This window comes from Ipomoea nil, unplaced genomic scaffold, assembly GCF_001879475.1.
Source record: "Ipomoea nil cultivar Tokyo-kokei standard unplaced genomic scaffold, Asagao_1.1 scaffold2494, whole genome shotgun sequence".
In the NCBI taxonomy this organism is placed as follows: Eukaryota; Viridiplantae; Streptophyta; class Magnoliopsida; order Solanales; family Convolvulaceae; genus Ipomoea; species Ipomoea nil.
The window spans coordinates 834,766-840,000 of NW_017618922.1; positions in this window are offsets into that span (position 1 = coordinate 834,766).

Here is a 5,235-nt window from a genome sequence, read left to right on the forward strand (position 1 = left end):
CAATATAACAGGGTAACTTGAGAAATAACCATAAAGCAATAAGCCTTAATTAACGGTAGATTAAACTAAAAAATTCGCGAAAGACATCCTGGAGATCAATGAGCAGCCCCGTCACTTTTGACATTCGATTCTCGATGAGTGTTTCTATGAAACATAAGAATTTTCACAGCATATCGCACACGCAATGCTAGCAAGGCTCGTGCACCCCCCTATTTAGACCGCAAACCCAGGAAGCGAGCGATTGTCCTACGTACGTCTCCATGTGACGCATCGCAAACACCCCACAATCCACTTTATTTTTGGTGTTTAGACCGCAAACCCAAGTGTTTTGGAGATGCACGAGTTCTCATTGTTGGGAATTTAACACCATCATCCGCCGCGGGGGCAACTTGAGCACCCTCCAAAGGCAGATCTCCCTTAGCATTGGTAACAACCACGACAGGGGAGAGGTGGTGCATCTACTTGATCAACACGTGGAGCTGCACCGGGAAGTCCTACAACGACCATAGAATTGCTCCCTAAACAGAACACAGCGAACAAAATAAGTTTTTTGGTCGAAAAAAGAAGAAAAATGAAACAAACCCACAAGCAAGATAATCCGCACACGCTAAAACAGTGACTTGCACCCGCTAAATTTCAAACAAAACACTATATGACCAACTGCATGGAATATGCACTGACTATGCTCCCAAATATACAAAAAAAAAAAAAAAACACATGGTGAAAGAACAAAGTATTAAAAATAAAAACCCACAAAAATAGACTCATTCACTAAATCACACCAAGGCACAACACAATGACCACATAATTAAAAACAAACAAGAGAAACAGACAATAAGTATCTAACCGGCAAAGTGGAGGTACAACACAATTTTTTGTTGGGTGTGTGCGAATGGGTGTGTGCGATTTTATGATATGGCGTGTGCGTTTTCCATTTTGGGTGTGTGCGAATTGGTATTTGCGAAATAATCCACAAGACCGACAGTGAGGAATCATTAGCAACAACACGCACGTAATGTTTCAACAAACAAAACAAAAAACCCCGACCTTATATAAAATATATATAAAGTAAACACGACCAAAGTACATGAACATCCGAATCCCATTCCCATACAACACAATGCACCAAAATCGAAACCCGTAGATTAAAACAGTAGCCAAAACGTTATTCCTGTAAAATTGTTTACTGGGAATGAAAGAAGTGATAATAACTATTCACCAAATGGACCAAACCGCAACTTTTTTCCCACCTGCCAACCCACCACCATGCACCAAAACCCCGTCCCAGTAAACACATGAACAACCTGCAAACCCCCGACTGCAGTAACCCAGCCAGAGTAAAACGCATAAAAAAAAAAAGGAAAACCCAATAAACCACAACCCCAACAAAAACAGGAAAAAAAAAAACGGTAGCAGCCCGAACCATAAAAACCCCACCACCGATCGCCGCCGGACAGAGCCTACACCCCCCGAACCCCAGCCCACCCGAACACATACATACAACCCCCAAAAGCCCGCCGCAACAAAAAAACCCCCAGCCATCCAAAGCCCCACTGGCCACGCATTAAAATCACTAGGGACGGCAACACCCCCCACCCCCGGAAAAAGCAAAAAAAAAAAAGTTCAAATTCGATAAATAACCAAAAAACGGAAACTAGAACAACAGGCGAGTCGAAGATACCTAAATGGGTCGCGGAAGAAGATGAACGCCGACGCTTGGAATGAGTGATCGTTGAACCCACCATTGTGTAGAGAGAAAACCTGGCACCGGCGACGGATAAACAATAGTTAATGGTCAGAGAATAAACAGACGGCCGAGAAGCACACATTACATGCGAGGGTCAATGGTCGGAGAAGAACGGTTGGCGGAGAAGCAGGAGAGGGTGTATCGGGGAAGGAAGAAAGAGAGAGAAAAGGCTGAAGCTAAAGAGAGATGTAAATATTTGATGTGATTTAAGTCCATAAAAATCGCACACAAATCCCTAAAAATATGCTAATCAAAACTTGGGGTGAGGACCCCGGCCCAAGTAAGTTTGGCCCAAAGAAAAGGTCCGAGACAAGAAAGGTGGGCTGGTGTCAAAGGAAGCCCATAGGGCGCTTGGGCCGAGCCCGGGAGTCGGTTCAGGCCCAAGCACGGAGACCTGATTCAGAACTGCTAGGAGAAGCCCAGTGGGGTTTGGGCCAGGACGAGGAGTCGACCGGGGCCCAAACCCAAGGAAAGACTCGGTTCAAGGAGCCGTTGAGAGCATTAAAGAGACTCGTTTAAATAGGGAGCCGTTGGGGCATTGAAAGCAGGACTCGGTCAGGCCGTTACAGGCTCGTGAGAGCCATTGGCCGACCTAGTAATGGCGTCCAACGGCTCGGCGCTGTAATTAGCTTTGAAGTCGGCCATTAAGGGCCTTTAAGTCAATGGGGGAGGAGCCTGCTATATAAAGGCTCCTCCACTCTTGTAAGAGGAGGGACCCAGAGAGAGAGAGAGAGAGAGAGGGAGAGAGAGAAAAAAGTAAGACGAGTTATAGACAAAGTGCTTCACCCAAATATACATTTTTATTGAAAGGTGTATCATCCAGCTAAAAGGTTGTGTTGGACCTCCTTGGGCCCGAAAACCCAAAAACCATCACTGGCGCCGTCCGTGGGGATCGAAACTAAGAGTCGCGTGTCCTCCTGAGCGAGGCGAGTTCAAGAAACGACGAGAAGAATTTCGGTCGCAAGAAGATTAGAAAAGCTTCTAACATGGCAGGAAGTCAGGAAGAGTTAAGCCGACACGATGACAGACTGGGGGCGGACTTAAGAAACCAATTGAATTGGAGAAACACTCGGAGCCGGGAAAACGAGACAACGCCGCCGCCAACACCACCGATGAATCAACAGCGCCTCAGGTGCAGCTCACGCCTGAGCAACTACGCGCGATTGGGCGTGCCTGCGCCGAGGCGAGCCGAGGAGTAAGAGAACAGTCCGTCACTCGCAATCAGCAGCCGTCTCATAGGCCTGATGACCGGCGACAGAACCGCCGGTCCGAGAGCCAGCCGGTACAGTCCATTCATTCTCGGTTGGGCCCGAGCGCCGGACGGCAGTCGGCAAGAGAACGACTGGGTCGGAAGGAACCTAGTCGTGCCCCGTTAGTTACTCGCGATCGGCAAACTGCACGCGAGAAGAACCGTACCAGAAGAACGAGGACTGCGGCTCGTCGCATAGAGCGGCCCGTCCGCAACCATGACCAACCGGCCGAGTTCGAGGTCGGTGAGAGCACGGAATCGACAGGAAACCACACCCGGGAGAGGGTCGAGGTGGCAAATTTAGTCCAAGAAGTGCGAAACCTGAAAGAGCAGATGGAGGGAAAAGCAAAACCCCAGGACGTACGTTATTAACCGCCTTACCCTTCTCAGACGAGGTCATGGCCTTTAAGATACCGGGTGATTTCAAGTTCCCGGAGCAAGCCACGTTCGATGGGACTGGCGACCCTCGAGAGCACTTGCTGAGCTACCAAGCCAAAATGCAGGTCTTGGGAGTTCGAGACCCGGTCATGTGTCGTGCCTTTTTGCCCACCTTAAAAGGCCCGGCACAAAGGTGGCTAGTGGCGCAGCCTCCGGGGTCGATTCGTAGCTTCGAAGAACTAGCGGACCGCTTCATGAGCCACTATGCCGCTAATATCAAATCGCAAAAAGATCTGACACACCTAGGCGACATTCATCAGGACGAAGGCGAGTCCTTAAAAACTTACCTGGCCCGTTGGCAGAAAGAAATCCAGTCTATAGAGGAGGTCGAGGACCAGACGGCACTCACCTTCTTCATCGAGTCCCTGCGATCTGGTCAGTTATATCGAGATCTGCGGGACAATCGCCCGGCAACTTACGTCGAAGCCATTCATATGGCCAACAAAAGGGCCAACACAGAGCAGGCTATGAAACACAAACGGCAGCATGAAGTCGGCGGATCCGTTAATGGAAAGAGAACGCGAGCCAAAACTAAGGAAAGGCGCCCGGACGTAACCCGACGACCTGAAGTCAAGCGGCCATATGACCGGCCCGTCGCACACCCCTACCGGCCGGCTCCTGAACGGCCGGTGCATGAGATACAAGCGGTCGCTCCGCCTCCACCTCCGCCGATTGATGATCGCGCGACGAACGAAGAGACGGGTAAGACCTCTAAATATTGTCGTTACCATAAATCTTACACCCACAGCACAGAAGAATGCTTTTACCTAAAGAAGATCATGGAGGGTATCATCCAACAAGGAACCCCGCCTCCTAATCAATGGAGGCAGAGGTCGGCCAGTCGAGGGGACGAGGATCCCGCCGAAAGCGGACGGGGCAAGCAGTCGGCATCTGAAGAGGACGAGGCCCAGTGGCGCCAAAAGCCGGTTATCAACATGATAGTCGGCGGGCCGGAAGGTGGAGACTCAGCAAACACTCGAAAGGCCTGGGCTCGACAGCTATATGTTGGGACAGTGTACGGGCGCGAGGAGAATCCTAAGAAGGCGTGCCGAGAGCCCATCATTTTCACCGATAGAGATTTACCGGCTGGAGAAACGCCGCATCGAGATGCGTTGGTCGTAGCCATGGATATCAAGGGGGTAGTCGTTCGCCGAATCCTGGTTGATACCGGGAGCAGCGTTAATGTGCTATATCTGGAGACCTTCATTAAAATGGGATTGACCCGAGAACAGTTGAATCCCGTCAAAACTCCACTCGCCGGCTTCACCGGGGACTCGGTGGAGGCAGAAGGATCCATCACCCTACCAGTTGAGCTTGGCAGTTATCCAAACGTACAGAAACTCAGTATGAAATTCATCGTGGTAAATCTGGCTTGCTCGCATAACGCTATACTCGGCCGACCGGGTCTAGAGGACCTAGGAGCTCTGATTTCAATCGAACACCTCTGCCTGAAATTCCGCACGCCTAATGGAATAGGTACGGTACGCTGCGACCGGAAGGTCGCCCGTGACTGCTACCTACAAGCCTGCCGAGGGATGGGCAAGCATGAGATGCAGGTCCACGAGATCACGGAAAGGCCCCCGAAGAAGACAGTAATACCTCGCCCTGAGCCAGCTGTTGAATTGGAAGAAGTCGAGATTGATTCTGAGCAACCAGACAACCGGGTCCGAATTAGAGTCGGTCTCCCTCGGTGAGAATTGGGCACTAGTTGGCCCGGAACTACGTTGTAATGACGATAAAAAAGGGAGAGGAAAGGACACGGAGGAACTCGGAAGCCAAAGGCAACCGAGTGCAGATGAAT